This window comes from Peromyscus eremicus, chromosome 7 (genome assembly GCF_949786415.1).
Source record: "Peromyscus eremicus chromosome 7, PerEre_H2_v1, whole genome shotgun sequence".
Taxonomy (NCBI): domain Eukaryota; kingdom Metazoa; phylum Chordata; class Mammalia; order Rodentia; family Cricetidae; genus Peromyscus; species Peromyscus eremicus.
Window position 1 is genome coordinate 21692330 of NC_081422.1, and position 20376 is coordinate 21712705.

Sequence of the window (20376 nt, forward strand, 5' to 3'; positions counted from 1 at the left end):
CTCACTAATTTTCACTTACATGAAAATTATTTCACTTTCCTGGGCCTCAGTTGCCGGGTTTAGTGGGTAGCAATAGGTAGGAAACATATTCTGAAAGGCAGGCGCCAGTCATCTTTGATGGCCACAAGCTCAAGTTGATGTTTTGTGTTAGGTCTCGGCAGGAAAGTGTGGTCCTGGAAGGGGATGAGAGCTGCTCAAGTGGGAACCATAAGTCCTACAGGAAAGCTGAGTGTAGCAGCAATTGACTTCAGAATGAGATAAATGCATAAAATGAATATACAGATAGTCTTGGGCCAATTTCTTACTGGGGAGCAGTGCAGAAAGAATGGGGGGCAAGACACATGTAGGCATAATTTTTAGGCCAGGTATAATTGAAAGAAAGAGACAAAGGAGACTGTTCTCCTCAGAGCAAAAGTGGGTCTTAAGGAGCTATGCTCTGTTGATAGGCAGAGAGAGGAGCTTGTGTACTTCTCTAAAGACTTTCTGGTGGCAGCAGTGACAAGAAGATGGGTCATGGCTGGCAATGTCTTGACAACTATGGGGTCTCCAGAGTAAGGGGCATTTCTGTGGTTTTCTTAAAAACCCTGAGCTAAGTGGGTTTTCTTCTAGGACTTCTGCATATACTTGCCTTTATTATTGCTGCAGATCAGACCTGAGACATGCAGCATCTCTTACAGGCCTGCAGCTTCTGTGGAGATTTCCCACTGCATGGACTAAGTTCCTCTAGGTGGGTCTGGACAGAAAGAGATGCTGACTTAATCCAGCTACACCCTAGTGTTCCAGCTGCCAAAATACATACGTTCAAGGCTTCTTTCTGAATGGGAAAGAAAGACTCTCAGTTCTGTGCAAAAGCTTCTTCTCTCTATGCCAGGCAGAGAAAGGGAGGAAGGAGGGGGTTCACAAGTCCCTCTTCCTCAACATCATCATTAGTTTCACAAAATGGTGTGGAATGTAGAGGCAACCTTGTTTGGAGAAGAGGCCCTAACTGTTCATCTTTGAAAATCCTGACTCCTACTTTACAAGAGTGGAGACATCTGAGCTCCTGCGCAAAGTTTTTGACTCAATGGTCTCATTCCCAAAGCAAGGACAACTGGATTATCTGTTTTAAAAGATGATGCACACACAGAATGTGAGTGCACACTTATTTACAATAGCCAAGATACAAAAGCCAGCCAAGTGACCACTGGTAGATGAGGGGATGAAGAGAATGTGTTATAACTTGAAATGAAATATTATTCAGCCTTAAACTTAGAAGAGGATTCTGGGTTATGTAAGAATGCAGATGAACCACAAGGACACTTTGCTAAGTGAAATAAACTAGTCACAGAAAGGACAGATGTTGAGAATCCTGTTTATCTACTGTATTTAAAGTAGACAAATTCATAGAGTCAGAGCAGAGTGGTCTGCTTCAGGTCCTGGGCTGAAGAAGAAGTGGGCAGCAGCTGTTTAACTAGGTATACATTTCACATATGCATTCTGTGTAAGTTTAAGAGATTTCCTGCACAGCATGGTGCCTTCATTTAGCACGAGTGTAGCATCCACTTGGATGTATGCAAAGTGCATTCTCAGTATTTTTATAGAAAACACATGCTAGAGACTTGTACCCACAATTATGATCACAGCCAAAATAACCTGACATGAAAATGTTCAGCAAGAGCTACTGTACTGTCCACCCTGGGACTCATCATGTCAGTGCCTTGTAAAACATTGCATGTATTATGTAGGTTAGGATCTCTATCCAAAGCGGCTCTGTAGTAACATATTCAACATAACAGATTCTGAGGGAGGTGGTGACCTCCAAAAGATAAATAACCAAGTCTGCACTGTCAAGGTGGCCCTGAGCACTAGACTGTAAACTGCTGCAGATCTTCTCCGTGGGGAGATGTTGCCTTCAATCTCTCAAGTCTTACACTACAATTGGAGACATTTTCTAATTAAAAAGAACCCAGAATCTTTTAAACAGCACAGGTGTCTCCTGCTATGGGAACAGATTTTGATCTGTGAAGGGCCTCATCCAGGGGCAATCTTAAGTTTGTTTCCTGACAGTCAATTTTAGAAAAGCAGAAAGCCAAAATCTATTCAAAATGCAATAGGAAACACATTAAAAATTAGTAATGAATGTTTCTGTCCCTTCTTAGCCTTGTAAGAATATTAAGACAAAGTTTCTTTTCATGGGGAAATTACATTAGTAAATGAGGCAGCAAAATGAATAGATTTGCATTTTGTTAAATAAAGTGTTTCCTGAAACTATTGTGTCATCAGAATATAAATCACAGTAGAAAGAAGTCAAAGCCACCAGTTGTGTGAAGAAGGCAGTGGTTGTGATAATGGGGATGGCACACAGTAGCACTTTAGTGGGGTACTAGTTTCTCTTACCTCTCTGGGGCTCCTTCCACAGTTCCTTCAGAACCCCATGCCTTCCCTTGGAGGCACAGTCACCCCTATACCTGGACCTTTACCCATATACCTTAATGATCTCAGCACCCTTTCATGGTCCACCTTTTGTTTCCTGCTACTGCTCTTTTATTGAGGCCCTCCCTGACCACAACATCTGTCCACACCTGGCCTCTCAGCCTTCATTTATCTCATCTCTTGGGATATTTTCATAGCTCCTCATACACATGCTTGGTCATGATCTAAGCATCATCAGCATCTGTTACATCTCTAGAATGCATGAAGTCAAGTAGCAATGGCTATTCATTGTCATCAGGATTTGGCTATCAACTCCATCCATCCATCCATCCATCCATCCATCCATCCGTCCATTCATCCATCCCTGTTGAAGTCCATTTGTCTTGTTATGTACCATAAATCTCTCATCCTGATAGACAAACTTAACCTTCTCACTCAATTTTTATTTTGCTGTCCACTGGCCTTAGAAGAAACAGTTACCTACATGTTTGTCATCAGCATATGTTTATAACGTTTGCTGTAACACTGCTTGACAATCCAGCCATGTTTCTCATGTCTAGTCACTAGAATCTGGTGCTTTCCTAAAAATCCATCTCATGCATTCTTATCTTCCTTTCACCCCTTTCTGTTCTGCCCTATCTCCACGGTCAGCAGAGGACCTGGCTGGGTCAGGTCTCATTAGATAATATAAGCCACCAAACAGTGGAAGTGCAGGTAGTGTGGTCTTTTTTGTTATTTTATTTTCCACTCCCCAATACAGGAGAAAGAGCTTCCATATGCTAAATGAACAGTTAGCATTGGCGAGGGGGTGTTAGGTACTATACTCAGCATTTGGCATTTGCCTTACATCCTCAAAAACATAAGCAGATTATTCCCATGTTTTAAGCACAGGCCAAGCCGATAACTGTCAGAAGTAGTACTGCACAGAGCCAGGCTTAGGACAGGCACTGTCCTGCCCCTGTGCTGTGATTAGACTCCTCCTTCGAGCTCATTTCCTGTCTTTGACATCCTAACCCTGTGTCATACCTGTTGGTACTCAGATGCTCAGAATCAATGATAGTCACTTACCTATCTGAATAGTCTCATTTATGTGGAGAGTGCTGTGGGATGGTCTTTCTGTATGCTGTGTTGCTACTATTGGTTAATAAAGAAGCTGTTTGGCCTATGGTAAGGCAGGATAAAGCCAGGCAGGAAATCCAAGGGAGATACAGGGAGAAGAGGGCAGAGTCAGGGCAGATGCCAGCCTGCTGACCAAGGAGCAACATGCCAACAGACCGGTAATGCCACAGCTATGTGGCAATACATAGATTAATAGAAATGGATTAATTTAAGATGAAAGAGCTAGCCAGCAAGAAGCCTGAGCCATAGACCAAACAGTTTGTAATTAACACAAGCCTCTGTGTGTTTATTTGGGACCAAGTGTCTGTGGGACATATGAAAACTTCTGACTACAGGAAGAGCAATTTGGTAAGGACAAGATTTTTACATGTTGCCATAATAGGTTCTCAGGAGAAGAGTCTCACTCTAAACTCTCATCTGCCCTTCATCATCCTCTCTTATCTGGAACAGTCATGTACTAGAGAGTCAATGACACACTATATATATGGTGGATGATTTCTCCTAAAAGACCAAAGCCACATTTTGGACAAGCTAATGAGGCAATAGGTAGGAAGGGACCATTTACTACAGTGGAACCCACCGCTGGCAAGCTGTACGAGGAATTTCCCTTTTTGCAATATACCTTCTCTCCCTTTGCTCACATCCTAGTATCTGTCAGTCACCCTAATGTCCCCAGAGTGTGGTTGATTCTGCTGAAAGGTTTATAGTCCAGTTGAACCTGCTGATCCCCTGGGTGTGTGCATGATTCCTCCCTGTCCCCATGGCAGGGCCCTCCAATTATTCTTTCTCTCAGTTTGCAAGTGTCAGCCATAAATCCCAGCGGGCTCATTAAAGTGTCCATGTGTGCAGGGTCCCTTGTTAGGAGGATTCATTGGTTGTCAACCTCACTGATAGCTACACCTGGAGAGGTGAGTGACCCCACAGAGGATTTGGGCCAAAGTGGTTTCAGTCTTCATCTTCCAGAAATGTGAGGAAAAACGCTAGAAGCTGGCCAGGGCAGGCAAGGTTTGAGAGCAGGAAAAGGCAGGTCTGAAAGAAGAATGTCTCTGCCCAGCCAGAGTCTTCGAGTCTGCTGCTTTCCCCTCTGGTCACTATAGACTTTGTGTTTGAACCAGCTGCCAGGAAGGTGCCCTAGCCATGATGCAAATACTGAGAACAAAAGCTGCTGTAGATGCCAGGAGATAGCTACGTAAATACTTTTGTGCACTTCGTTTCCCCATTTAAAGTACTTCTTGTATATTTGTTTGCATATATTCATATATTATTGGCTAGACTACACATATGAGAATGGACATGTAGTTTTTTTCTTTCTGAGTTTGCATGGCTTTGCTTAATATCATACATTCTAAGTCCATCAATTTACTGCAATTTTTAATTTCATTTTCCTTTAGTGTTGAATAATATATATCATATATATGTATATACATATATTATATTACAATATGATATACATCATATATTATATATAATATATGCCACATAGATTTTATATCAAAATTTTAAAGCAGCAATAAAAAGAAAGAAAAAAGAACAAGGAAGGCTAAAAGTAGGCAGATGAGGAAAGAGTGAAGGCAGGAAAGAGACATGAGTTTTAAAAGAGGATATAAAAACTAACTTTTTCTAGTTCTATTTCTACCATGGATCCTTGGTTTTGGAGGTAGAAAAATACATAGAGTATATTCAATATTGAAGTGAATATTTTAATGTAAATCTCCACAGCTTCCATTCTGGATGCCCATACTAACTGCCTAGAAGTTTCAATGAGTTGTATAGGCTAATTTTAGTGTGTGATGTTTTTATAATTATATATATATATATATATATATATATATATATATATATTATCAAAAATAACAACCCTTTTCTTGATCTAGAAGCTTTTCCGTGAAACAAAGATGCAAAACTCTAAGGAGTTCCCTAAACCATAATTCTAATCTGCCAAAGTATCTCTATAGAGAAGAACGTGTTGTACTTTCCAGGAAGCTTTTGTGATTGTTTTGTGTAGTTTTTGCACTGCCATGTTATGCAAGCCTTTCTCAGATGCTGCAGGAAATGAATTGGTTACTACAGAGAAACAGCTGTAATTACAGTCACAAATAATGACAACTTACTCACGGCCTCCAAAGTCATACAGGACCTCGTGGCTTGAGGTAAGACACCAGCAAACTTCACCCCATCCTGTTCACTGGAAATTTTCCAGAAATACCTGTGATTAAGAATTGTAGTAGTGGCAAGCACCAACATCTAGTTAGTGAGTAGCAGGGACCTACTTTACTTGTGTTATCTCAAATTAACCTTATAACAATGAGGGGAGTAATTATAACTGACAAACACTGAAGCTAGAAAATTTAAGTAAATTACCTTTAATCACAAATATAATAATTGATTAACTAGATTTGAATCCAAGTGTTTTCATATGTAGAAACCAACAGCTTGATAAAGAGCTCCCTGCATGGCTTCTGTGTTTCACACTTTCACAGGGAGAGAGCAGGGACCCAGTGTCAGGAAGGTTACAATGAGCAGAAATGACATTATCAAGCTTGTAGTGTCAGCTCCCTACCCACAAAACAGCTGATAGAACTTAATCTTGTACATTCTAAGAATTCTCTCATTAGAATTACATACATGCTATTTTCACTATCATCTCACAAGGAGCTCTCTACATTTTGGAGAACTTACCTGTTTTATTCAAAGTCACATTTCTATAGGGGGAGCTTGTGGAGACTGTATTCTAGGCTAGTCACAGAGCAAAAAACATATTCTACTAACCCCTTCTTACGCTTTCCCCATAGGGCCCAGTTAGGGGCACCTGAGAATACATGCACGTACCTGACAGCACTGAGAATATGTGAAAGCACCCAAGGGTGCCTGAGAGCCTCATGGAACATGGCAAACTCTGTGAGTCCTCAGATGGCTCAAGGATGCCCGAGAGCCCAAGATTCCCTCAGATCATCTCTAAGAGTTCTGGAGAGCACCTGGGAGAGAGCTTGGGAGTATTGCAAGCACCCGGAAGAACCCAAGAGCTGGGAGCATGGACAGTGCTAGAGAGTGCTTCAGAGCTTGGAGAGTTCCTGGGGGACCCTGAAGACACCTGAAGCAGAGCTGCTGCAAGAGGCTGGGGGAACCACCAGGCCATCTGAAGAACTCTAGGGTACCCAAGTGCCTGAGAGCTCCTGAGAGCACCCAGGCCCACTTCTTTCTTCCACTATGGCATGGGGGAATATGCACCCTGTCTTGGAGCTATATTCTATAGATGATGGGCACTGGTTGGCAGAAACATGCAGAGGACTCAGATGCATGTCTAACTGATATAAAAACACTCCCCCACCCCGAAGACACATAAATCTTAACCTACCATCCAAAGCTTCTGTGACCCAGGGGCAAAAGCAAGGTACTGAGCAGGTGCTAAGGGCAGTGGCTTAGTTTATCCTCTTCCTTTCTTGTCCAGATGTTTGCAGCCAGAGAATTCTAAATCCAAATTTCCAGGCTTGCAGGTTTCCCCCCTGTCGTGGGCTCAGGGTGAAGTGGGCATAGCAGAGCAGCTCCTATTTAATTAGTGCATTTGCTTAACCACTGTGCATGCTCTTTTGACAGGTCAAATTTTCTGCATATCCTGGGGAAAGCTGTGGCCTCTTAAGAACTAGTTAAAGTAAGTGCTGATTAGAAACATTCAGCAAGCTCAGCAGTGGCAGCCTCCAGTCTGTTGGTTACCCAGGGCCAGCCATTTAAATTAAGGGTGGCTGCAGAAATGCCATGCTGAGAGCCATTCAGTGTCTGGCCAGTCTCCTGCCCTTTCAGGCCATCTGTGCACTAAAAGGCTCAAGAACAGGGACAAGTCACCTAGAAAATTGTTTCTCCAGAGATGAAGCACATCTACAGAGAGACGAAACTTATAGATTTCTGACCCAAGGCTGCAAATTGAGCAATTTTTTTTGTTTTTGTTTTTGTTTTTTTAAAGATCTATAGCCTTCTGGAACACTAACTGGCATCTGTTAGAGACTCACTATGTGAGCACTTAAAAAGTGCCTTAGCTGTGTATTTACTTCCCTTGAGAAATATTCTTATTCACATTTTACAGTCTTTAACAATGACTCAGAATAGAAAACTACCTGGTCCATGGTCACCTAAATGATAAGCAATGGGGCAATATGATGAGACCTTGCTCAAGCCTCTCATTTTCAACTCATCTGGGATCTGCTTTTCTCAATAAAATTAAATGTGATAGCCAGACAGTGGTGGCAAAAGCCTTTAATCCTAGCACTCTAGAAGGAGAGGCAGTGGATCTCTGAGTTTGAGGCCAGCCTGATTGACAGAGCAAGTTCCAGGACAAAGCTACAGAGAGAAACCCTGTCTCAAAAATAAAATAAAATAAAATAAAATAAAATAAAATAAATGTAAATGTGAATTCTCTGTGCAAAACCCTATGACCTGGTGCTATTCTGGGTGTTCTGCATGGATCAGCTGGATTAAAAATCATAAAATACTTAATGAGTAATGTGCTGTTACTTTTGTTTCCTTTGTGTAGATAGGAAGATGGAAACCTGCCTGGAGAAATGACTACAAGTTGTGTACTACCAGGTAAGTGACAAACAAAATCTGAACTCAGAATCCTGGTGCTGGATAATATCCTTGTGATGAGTTTACTGAGAAAACTTAAGCATATCCATAACATCTGTGAAGCTGAATGCTGGCAGGGTAGTTCATGTCTGTAATATTAGTATGTGCGAGGTAGAGTCAGAAGGACCATGAGTTTGAGACCAACTTCAGCTTTATAAGACCCTATCTAAAAAATAATGTTTTGATTTTAGCATCAAAATACGTTAGTCTGAAATTCACAACTCTATGTTTCTAAGTATATCTGCCACAAACATTTATGTCTAGATGGACTGAACATGACTTATGCTTATTTAGAACCTTGAGTTACAAGGGTTCAACCTTGGGATGGTCACTGGTGTCAGAATTTGAGCCATTTTCATTTGAGTCAGGGTCTGTTATCTCTGCCTCTCACTGTGGAGTCTGATTTAAGCACATTAACATGTTCAGGGGCAGGGTAGAAACCCAGTGCAATGGAAACTCCCTGGAATCTACAAGGGTGACCCTAGCTAAGACTCCTAGTAATGGAGGATGTGAAACCTGAGCTAGCCATTTTCTGGAACCAGACAACGCTTTCAGTGGAGGGACTGGGACACCAACTCAGTCACAAAACCTTCAACCTACAGTTTGTCCTGCTGCAAGATGTGCTGGGGTAAAGGTGTAGCAGAACTTGTGGGAGTGGCCAATCAATGACTGATCCAGCTTGAGACCCATGCCATGAGAAGGAGCCCATAGCTGACACTGCCTGGAGGGCCAGGAACTGAAGGATGGATAGCCTAGAGATCCAGGATAGAACCAAACTGGCAGGGAAAAAAAGAAGTCAGTGAAATAATTCCAACTGGGTGGTGTTGGCCCAAGCCTTTAATCCCAGTACTCAGGGGGCAGAGGCAGGTAGAGCTCTAAGTTTGAGGCCAGCCTGGTTTACAAGCAAGTTCCACAAGAGCCAGGACTGTTCAAAAACAAACAAAAAAAAAAACCCAAACAAACAAAAACAAAAAACCCTGTCTTGAAAAACAAAACAAACAAACAAAAATTTTCTAATGATAGTCTGCTGTACTCACAGACTGGAGCCTAGCATAATCATCATCAGAGAGACTTCACTCTGCAGCTTATGGGAACAGATGCAGACTCACAACCAAACATTAGGCAGAGTTTGGGGAATCCTACAGAAGTGGGTGAAGAAGGATTGTAGAAGCCAGAGGGGTCAAGGACACCACAAAAAGACCTTCAGAATCAACTAACCAGGGTTCATAAGGGCTCACAGAGACTGAACCAACAATCAGGGAGCCTGCGTGGATCTGATCTAGGTCCTCTGCATATATGTTATTGTTGTGTAATTTGGTCCTTTTGTGAGACTCCTAACAGTGGGAGCAGGGCTGTCTATGACTCTTTCCCTGCTTTGAGGACCCTTTTTCATCCTGTTGGGTTGCCTCACCCAGCCTTAATATGAAGGGAGATGCCTAGTCTTATTGCAACTTGATATGCCTTGTTTGGTTGATATCCCTGGCAGGCCTTCCTTTTTCTGATGGAAAACAGAAGAGAATCTAGGGAAGAGAGGAGGTGAGGGGGATGACTTGGAGGAGAGGAGGGAGGGGAAACTGTGGTCAGAATGTAATATATGAGAGAAGAATAAAATAAAGAAACAAATAAATAAATAAATAAATAAATAAATAAATAAATAAATAAATAAATAATTATTGATGATATTCCTCAAAACCAGAGGTATCTGCTCATTGTGAAGGAAAATGCTGGGACTTGGTCCCTAAGCCTTTTCTGGCTGGAATGATGCTAGAAATGAACCCCAGGTGCTTCTGAGGTTGAATAGACCCCCTGTTTCTGGATTTTCACAGAACTCCATCCACATTTCCTACTTGTAACTGCTCTATCAGTCACATGAAGGATTTTGTTTCTATATGCATATAATTGGAGAATTTTAAAGCAAAGTAATTGGCATGTTTGATTTTTAGTTCATAAAGATCACCCATTTGTGGTAAAAATGTTAGTTATTAGACCTAACAGATAATTTTTTTCTAGAAATCTGGCAGTACTTGATGGCTGTTTGGGCAAGAACCTTGATAGAGATGGAGAGAAATGCATAAATCTTAGGGATGAGGAAAAAGAAAGAATTCAGCAATGAACTGGATTATGGGGTAAAGGAAAGCAAAGAATGAATGAGGAGTCTTTGCATCTAGCATGTGGCTGGACATCCATTTCTTTATTTTGCTGGAGAATATTTCAGAGAGAGGTTAGGTTTAGAGTGATGAAGGATACATGATAAAGTCTCTCAGGAACTTTTGTCGTTTAGATTCCTTGTGACATCCGAGAGGACAAGCAAACCAACAGGAGGGTCTGAAATTTAGAAGGGACTGGATGGAGATAAACACCTCTGCTACCTAGGAATAGAGGTGGCAGGAGTCACAGGCCTAGGAGACACTCTGTAGAAAATGTCAGATGACGTGCCAGGAACAGTCAACTTGGGATCTAAGTTGAAAGGACTTGGCCATAGCATGGATAGAGGAAGTTGAGCTAGGATAGAAAGCAGGTCAAGTGGTCACTTCTGTCTTCAGATGTTAGCAATTTTGTTTCTCTCTGTCTCCCATTTCTACAAAAGTCAGCAAGAACAGACATACTGAGTAGTAATTGTAATGTACAAGGAAAAAAGAAAACAGTACCAGAAAGAGTGGCTTGACAAATGAGAAGGAACATGGTAGGTTTGTGTCACTAAACTACCCTCTGTGATTGTCTGAATAAGAATAGTCCTCATAGTCTCATGTATTTGAATACTTAGTTATCAGAGAGTGGCACTATTTGAGGAGGGTTAGGAGATGTGGCCTTGTTGAAGGAGGTATGGCTTTATTGGGAGAAGTGTGTCACTGGGGGTGGGCTTTGAGGTTTAAAAGGCCCAATGTCTTAGTTAGGGTTTCTGCTGCTATGAAGAGACACCATGACCACAGCAACTCTTATAAAAGAAAGCATTTAATTGGGGGTGGCTTACAGTTTCAGAGGTTTAGTTCATTATCATGATGTTGAGAAGCACGACAGCAGGCAGTCAGAGATGGTACTGGAGAAGAAGCTGAGAGTTCTATCTACATCTTGATCAGCAGGAAACAGGAGGTGAACTTTCCCACACTGGGCAAAGCTTGGACATATATGAGACCTCAAAGCCTGCCCCCACAGTGACACAGTTCCCCAGCAAGTCCACACCTCCTAATAGTGCCACTCCATCTGGGGGACATTTTCTTTCAAACCATCACACCCAAGTTAGGCCCATTTCTCTCTTTCTGCCTTCTGCCTGTGAATCAGGGTGTAGCTCTCAGCTGTTTCCCCAGGACCATGCTGCATGCCTGCTACCTTCCTCTCTCTGCCATCATGATATTGGACTAAGCCTCTGAAACTGTAAGCAAGCCCCCAATTAAATGCTTTCCTTTGTAAGAGTTGCTGTGGTCATGGTGTCTCTTCACAGCAATAGAACAGTGACTAAGACACTTCTAACAATGGTTAGTCTACCTAGAGAGGTCTATTGCATTCTTACCTCTGGTTCTGCAAGATGGTCCTTTTACCAGCGGTCCAACAAGGCGGCTAGAATAAGAACAAGTATATTATTTTAGACTGTTTCTAAGCCTGTCAACTCAACTTTGACCAGTAAGGGTCTTTCCTTCAGTTTTCTTTTTCTTCTATTTCTGTTTCCCTTTGGAACACAGTATGAGACATGTGCCTGGTAATGCCACATGAAACTCACCTGAGAGATGGAGGCTGATCCCCAGGGAACAGTAGCAAAAGTAAGGTTTCTATAGAAGTCAAGCATCTGGCTAAGAACATTTATGAGACTCAGCTATTCCAAATCTTCCTGGAGTTTCTCTTGTTATATTCTTCCCAACCCTCACTGCCATACTGTCTTCTATTAAACTTTAAGCATATGTTCTTTTCAATATGCTGACACAAAAGCATGCACTCAGTGGGTAATGGTGCTCTTGGCCCGAAGTATTGCTGTAGGTCACCAAAAGTATTTGATCGGGTTGCACATGGCTGAAGGCCACTTTAAAATGGGATTACAATGGGCAAGGGATACTGCTGGGCTGTGAGCTATTCTCTGTGGAAAAGATGTTCTGCATTGAGCCTGAGAGGCAGAACTGACTCAGGGAAGATGGAGATGTGTGTAGCTTTTCTGTGATTGGTAAGGATTATATTTTATGCACTTGCATCTGTGATCTAGAGGTGCCATTGTCCCTTACAAAACTTCATGTCACTCTACTTGAGAGGGTATGTTCTTATGTACCAGTAGAGTAAACAGTCTGAGTTCATCGAGCAGAGAAAGGAAGGAGGATATCTGTTAGCAGTCAGCTGGTTGAGCATTCTTTTGCTCTATATGGATGGAAATTGTGTGTCAGAAGGAAGGTCATTAAGTGCTGATCTCTGGAAACTTCCATCTTCTCCAGTGCTGGGCAGCAGTGAGCATTCATAGTGGGCAGATGCACATGGCATCTTATTGCATTACAGTCCTCAGTCCTCACAGAACCCTTAGGGATCCGGATTCTCAGCCCTGCAGGTGCTATAGCTCTTGTGTGGACCCAGGATGATGGATTCTCAGTCCTTGAAACCAGCCACTGTCATAGCTCTTGTGTAGGCGTAGGAAGTTGGGATTCCTCAGTTCTTAACAGCAGTCAATGTTATAGCCCTCAGCCGTGGGTCTGAGACTCTTGGTCCTAACGATATGACAGCTTTTTGCAACTTCGCTGGCAGCAGGCTCTGAGGTTTTTCTTCTCTGGATTCTCACAAACTTATACTCCTCTTTAGCCTCAGCTCTCTGCCTTCTCTCACCATCTCTCTATTTTCTCTACCCTTCTGCCTCCTGCCCCGGCCACACTTCAACTGCTCACTCTTTGGCCTGGTAGCTGCAGTCACCACTACTGTGGCTCCTTTGTCTTCACTATCACTCTACTGTCCCTGCTGCATCTTCATGCTACCAGCTCAGCCTGCATAACAAGTAGTAGACAGGAAAGGGCCATCCGAGAGAAACCTTTCATTGGGCTTGATGTTGCAAAATCAGGGAGGTGGTAAGGAACATGTCTATCAGCCATTCCAAGTGAATACAAGCAGCCCCCTGCTTGTACACTTTAAGAACTGGGATTTTTGGTTGAATTTCATTAAATCAAATGGATCTTGTAATCTGTCAGTGGTTTTTGGTAAAATGGATCATTTTCATAGTATTAACATGAGCATGAGTTGTTCTTCCATTTTCGGGTTTCTTTTATCATGAAGACTTTTATCATGAAGGCATGTTAAATTTTGTCAAAGATTTTGGCTAATTATATCCATTTGTTTACATCAATCACAACCTTGCATTTTAGCAGCAATTATAGCTATTGAGACTTGTGTTTTGAACCAGTTAAATCCTTCTGTTTTGAACCAATGATAGCCTTACTTTTTAGTACCCATTACACCCATAAAAGGCAATGTTTTGACCAATCACAGAATAGCCTCTTGGGTCCTGTTCTGGTGGCTCCTCTGCTAGACCATCAGGGAAGTGCTTTCCTAGTCTAGGTAAAAATGGTGAAAGGGTCATCTAGAGAACATTGGAGCACATGATATCAAAAGAGCAGATAGTATTTCAAACCGTCCTGGCCCTGGGCCAGGATGCTCCTTTTAGACATGGGGCAATCAGCTGTTATCACCATTTTAGTTTTATCAGAGTGTCTATATAATGTCTGAGGAAGACCATCAGGCATTAAGATGGTCTACCTAGTTAATGTCCACTATTTACTTTTTGCAAACACTCAGGGCAGCAAGGGAATATCCAATAACTGACAATTAAAGAGTCAAATGGTCCTGTTCCTACTGTCTTTACTACAAACATCAGTACTGCTTACAATAAAAATTTAAAGGAGTTATCCTTATCATTGATAATGACTTCAATAGATTTTCTCAGCACTTCCCAGTGTTTAATACCTGCCCAGAGTCCCTGGAGAGGTTTGGTCATCTTTCACGGCATTTAGTTCCAGTCTGAGGCAGAGCAACATCATAACCAGCAGCATCTTTCAGATAGGTTCCTCAATGGAACTGACATCATGCATGTGGGGACATGTAGACTGAAGTTTCTTGGTCCTGGCCGGTCCCACCCAGGCAGCAGCCATTTTTATAAAATATTCACTCAGAGGCTTAATATTAATTACAAACTGTTTGGTCTATTGCTTAAGTTTATTGCTAGCTAGCTATTACATCTTAAATTTACCCATTTCTATTAATCTATGTATCGCCATGCATCTCGTGGCTTTACTTGTGTTCTAGTACATCTTTCTCCCCTAGTGGTAAGCAGCATCTTTCCTGATCCCGCCTTTTTTCGCTCTGTATCTTTGCCTGGATTTCCTGCCTGGCTATAACCTATCTTGCCATAGGCCAAGGCAGCTTCTTTGTTAACCAATGGTAGCAACACATATTCACAGCATACAGAAAGACCATGTGGTGTCAGTGTGTGTGCCATATAAAAATACAATAATCTAGAAATAGCAGTTTTAAATGATGCTTAGATATGAAACCAGAATGCTCCTTACACTGAGCAAGCTCTTAAACATTGATCTGTGAGCTTACTTGCAGTCCTTGATTTTCACTTTGACTGGTCTCAAACTTTCACTCTTCTGCCTCAAGCTCCAGAGTGCTTAGACTGTAAGTATTCTCCAGCATATGGAGCAAAACCTTTAAGAAAAATAGTTTTCTCTTGATTACCCAAGTTTACTGTAAATAGGTCACCTTATGTAAATGTGGCTGATCTACTGAATAGATTCTGTGGAAACAGATAACCACAATAGCTAATTTATATTTTCTTTCAAGATGAATTATCCTATGTCCCATATCTTAGTTAGAGTTTCTATTGCTGTGAAGAGACCCCATGACCACAGCAACTCATATAAAGGAAACATTTAACTGGGGCTGGTTTACAGTTCCAAGGTTAGTCTTTTGTTATTATGGTGGGGAGCGTGGCAGCATGCAGGCAGATACAGTGCTGGAGAGATAGCTGAGAGTTCTGCATCTGGATCTGCAGGCAGCAGGAAGAGAGAGCGACACTGGGCCTGGCTTGAGCTTCTGAAACCACAAAGCCCACCCCCAGTGACAAACTTCTTCTAACAAAGCCACACCTACTCCAACAAGGCTACATGTCTTAATCCTTTCAAATAATGCCATTCCCTATGAGCCTATGGGGGCCATTTTTATTTAATACACCACATCACTCTATAGTGATTCTTCTATTTCCAATGTTCTCAATGAGCCTGCAAATGGACATCCTTATTTCTATGTCCCAGGTGAGAGCATCAGATAAGAGGAGCAAGTGACATTGCCTAAGTTCCGGTACACAGGACCAGATAAGGCACTTAAATGTCTCTTTACAAATCTGGAAATTTCACTGTCCTGACTACCTAATTAGGCCAGGGAGTTCTCTGAGCTGAGAGAAACACAGCGGACTTCAGGCAAAATGCTAAGCTGTGCTCTTTCCAAAGTTGCCAGGCCCTCTGCCCGGAGGACTTAAGGGCTCAGTTGGGCCTGATTCCCTCCCTCTGCCAGCACTTCCTACCTCCTCCTCTAGTGGGCGCTTTCATGTGCCTCTTTCTTCTCTACCTTCCACACAGGTATACCTTATCTTCCACACTTTTCCTCTTTCTCTCTCTGGAAGATTTTCATTTCTCCTGTTTTATCTCTTGGCTTCTCCCAACCTCCCTAGCTGCTCCACTTTGATCCTTCTCACCTCAAAGTATTGACCCTACTCCCCTGCTGTGCTCATGATGCCATTTTCCTGGCTCTCTAGTTTTTGTATTTCATTTCTGCGCTACACTTTTTCCTTAAGAGAAGTTTTTTTTTATTCATTTTTACATACCCATCACAGATTCTCCTCTTTCCCCTCCCACCCCTTTAGCCTTTCCCCAATCCACCCCTCTATTCCCTCTTACAAGAAGGTAAGGCCTCCCATGGAGAGTTAGCGGAGTCTGGAACACTTTTTCAAGGACCCTACCCTTCCCTGTCCTGATCTCTGGCCCACTCACTGTTCCCTGCATACTAATTCTCCCTGAAGTAGGTCCTAAGGGTGTCATCAGACTATCCTAGTAGGGGAGTCAGGTATAGGGAACAGTGAGAAAGAAGTATTCAGAATGAGGTAAATGGCTTCATAAATCAGAGTTCCTTAGCGCTTTGCAGCAGGCCAGAAGCACTACACGAATGGCCAATGAACACTTTAGGGACCACATTAACTGCTGTTTTTAAGGAAGAGGTCAGATAGGGATAAGATGGATTCAGTAGTGTCTCTTGTGATTCAACCAGGGTTCCTGCCAGGACACTTGTAAACAGAGGAAAATCTGTTCTTTAGGGACTCACATCCATTTGGGCTAAGATTTATTGGTATTTATTTGGACACAGTATATAATCATCTTCTTTCACTTTTGGTAATGAGCCATATGTTGTATAAAAAGCAATCCAAACCAACTCTTCTTTGGCTAATTTTGCTGAGATAACCCCTAAGGGGTAGATGAGAATTAGATATACTTCTACCTCCAGCAATTCAAGAACTTCCAGCACCCTGACACATGTAAGAAAACTCAGTAAGTATAAAAGGCTTTTGTGGGCAGAAGGAATCATGGGGAAGCACTCATACCCAGGCTAGTGTAAAATCAGGGCCCTGCTCAGAAGCTATAATGGGGCTTATTTTCATTTCTTTCTCCATAACTTAGCATTTCTTGTCTGGAAAACTCAGTAATGCTTGACTTTCCTTGCCGTGCCCTCAGATACTCCAGGTGTCTGTTCACCAAACTGTTTATATCACTGTTCTTTCAAGGAATGCTATGTGCCAATTCTGTTGTGACCCAGTATTAAAAATAAGATTTTTCTTTCACCTAAAAATAATTATTCTGTCAGAAACAGCATAACAAATGCAGATATAATGCAAGAGCTGATGAATAACTTCTTCTATATAAAAGCCTGATGCTTCTGTCTATACATAGAACGCCCGTGAGATCTGAGCACATAGACTAGGCTGTGTCTCCTCATTTCAGAAATTCAAACTCTACTATATATTTCATCCTGAGACCTCAGGAAATCAGGAGAGATGAAGGCATCTGGAGAATGCAGGCTTATTGGGGCCCTTCCAGAGAGATCCTGTCCAGAAACAAGTATCAGAACCATGATACTTCTCATTGCAGTGATGTAAATGAACTTATTGTCTATTCCATCTTGAAAATGGGTGGATCACATGCCCATTGCTCTTGTTAGAGTGGAAGGAATGGACAATAGGTAGTGTTCCTCAGAGCACCTCAGATGTAACCGGGGTCAAATCGTTCCCTGACTCTGACGTTGTAAACTACGGACAGTCCTGTTTCCACTTCTGTTGGTCTTCTTTCTCTTTCAGGAATTACAGAAACATTCTGGAGATGAAGGAGTGGCTCCTCCTGGGCTGAGCTGTGGCTTCTCTTCACACTGATGCTGCTTTCTCTACCGACAGCCCAGAAGCAGAGAACAGGACGTCCAGACCTTGAGTTGAGATGATATTAAGAGTGATGCCTGGTGATGGACCATGTGCTACGCTGTGATGCTGCAGAAGTCCTTTCAGTACAATTAACACTTAAAGCATGATTTTCTTCTTAAAACCATGTACTGTGTATTCATGAACCATCTTTCTAACAGAGACAGTCATCCAGTCTGATGTAATGTATATATATTAGATTCTATTAATATAAAAATAATTGAAGCTGTTTAACTTACAAAGGAAAGGAGGTTTATTAAATTTGGATTTAGAGTTCTCTGGCTGCAAACATCTGGGCAAGAAAGGAAGAGGATAAACTAAGTCACTGCCCTCAGCACCTGCTCAGTATCTTGCTTTTGCCCCTTGGTCACAGAAGCTTTGGATGGTAGGCTAAGATTTGTATGTCTGGGGGGGGGTTATGTCAGTTAGACATGCATCTGAGTCCTCTGCATGTTTCTGCCAACCAGTGCCCATCATCTATAGAATATAGCTCCAAGACAGGGTGCATATTCCCCCATGCCATAGTGGAAGAAAGAAGTGGGCCTGGGTGCTCTCAGGAGCTCTCAGGCACTTGGGTACCCTAGAGTTCTTCAGATGGCCTAGTGGTTCCCCCAGCTTCTTGCAGCAGCTCTGCTTCAGGTGTCTTCAGTGTCCCCCAGGAACTCTCCAAGCTCTGAAGCACTCTCCAGCACCGTCCATGCTCCCAGCTCTTGGGTTCTTCCAGGTGCTTGCAATACTCCCAAGCTCTCTCCCAGGTGCTCTCCAGAACTCTTAGAGATGATCTGAGGGAATCTTGGGCTCTCGGGCATCCTTGAGCCATCTGAGGACTCACAGAGTTTGCCATGTTCCATGAGGCTCTCAGGCACCCTTGGGTGCTTTCACATATTCTCAGTGCTGTCAGGCACGTGCATGTATTCTCAGGTGCCCCTAACTGGGCCCTATGGGGAAAGTGTAAGAAGGGGTTAGTAGAATATGTTTTTTACTCTGTGACTAGCCTAGAATACAGTCTCCACAAGCTCCCCCTGTAGAATTGTGACTTTGAATAAGAGGTAAGTTCTCCAAAATTTAGAGAGCTCCTTGTGAGATGGTAGTGAAAATAGCATTCATCTAATCCTAATGAGAGAATTCTAGAGTTGTTTAGGATTAAGTCCTTCCACCTGTTTTGTAGGTAGAGTGTCTGACACTGTACAGCTTGATAATGTCATTTCTGCTCATTGTAACCTTCCTGATGCTGCATCTCTGCTCTCTCTCCATGGCATAGTGAAACTCAGAAACCATGTAGGGAGCCCTTCCCCATACTCTTAAGATTCTCTGGATCCTTCTGCCACATCCTGGATGAAGGGGCAGAGTGAGCTGTGTCCTCTAACTCACACGGTTATCCCCATGCCTGGCTGGCCCATTCATGTTGTCAGTGACAGTGACTTCATCTCTGGATCCACAGAGAATCCAGAGCTTTTGCTTATTTCTGAGCCATAAAGATAAAGAAGGGGGAAATTTTCTAACATCCCAGTTACTTGCTCTTTTATTTCATAAGAAGAGCCCATGTTTCAGAAATGTGTTCTCATTCTGGCTCTGGTGATTTTGAAGATGAATTCACCTCTGTGTGACTAAGTCAGATTCTCCATAGTGAAAATGCTCTTCATCTGGACGTAGGCCATGCTGGATGTTGAGAATGGGGCAAGAGAGGACTGGAAATTGCAAACCTGAGTGCCTATGCTGGTAGGCTCTGGAGAAGGCCCTGACCAACACTGTCCTGTCTGGTCTCAGAACTAGGGCTCAGATGTTAGCCACTCTACATGGGTATCTCTCTGGGAAGGGAAATCTGCTGCTGTCCAAGAGAGGAAAAGATCAGTTAGCCAACCTCTGAGCCAGCTGTCATTGATGTAAGCCCGTACTCAGTGGATGGTAAGGATGGGTTTTTACTTAGATTTTTTTCTTATAATATATCTTGATCACGTTGTTGCCCTCCCCAACTTCTCCCAGATCACCCCCATTTCCATGCCTACTCAAATTTATGTTCTCTCTCTCTTTAAAAACAAACAAGTAGAGGTGGACCTGCCTCTACTGAATGTGCCAGGCTCTGCTGACTCCCCATGGGAGGCCTTACCTTCTTGTAGGAGAAAATGGGGGTGGAGGTTGAGTGGGGAAGCTGGAGAGGTGGGAGGAGGGAAGAGGGGGGTCTGTGATTGGTATGCAAAAATGAATTTAAAAAATTCTTAATAAAAATAAAATAAACAAGCAAAACAAAAGCAAAATAAGAAACAACAATAAACCCCACAAAAACACAAAAACCAAACGAAAGGAGGCAAATCATCTACAAAATTACCACTGAGTTCATTTTGTGCTTGCCTGCTATGAAGTGTGGTTAATATACCTAATAAGACTGCGTTGGAGAAAACTGACTTTCCTTTTACCAAAAGGCATCAATTACAGATGGATTCTAGGTTAGGAAGGAGAGCCTGAGTCCCCTTCCCTTTCTCGGTGCTGGGATCCCATCTGGCTTGAACCTGTGCAGGCCTGGTGCATGCTATCACAGTCTCTGAATTTCTACATGAATTCATCTTGGGTCTGGAGAACGCTGTTTCCTTGGAGGCAACCATCACCTCTGGCGCTCAGCCTTCCTGCCTCCTCTTTCACATAGGTCCTTGAGCCTTGAGGGGAGAGATTTGATACAGATATGCCATTTAGAACTGAGTGCTCCAAAGTCTCTCACACTCTGCACATTGTTCAGTTGTGGATTGCTGTGTTAGTTC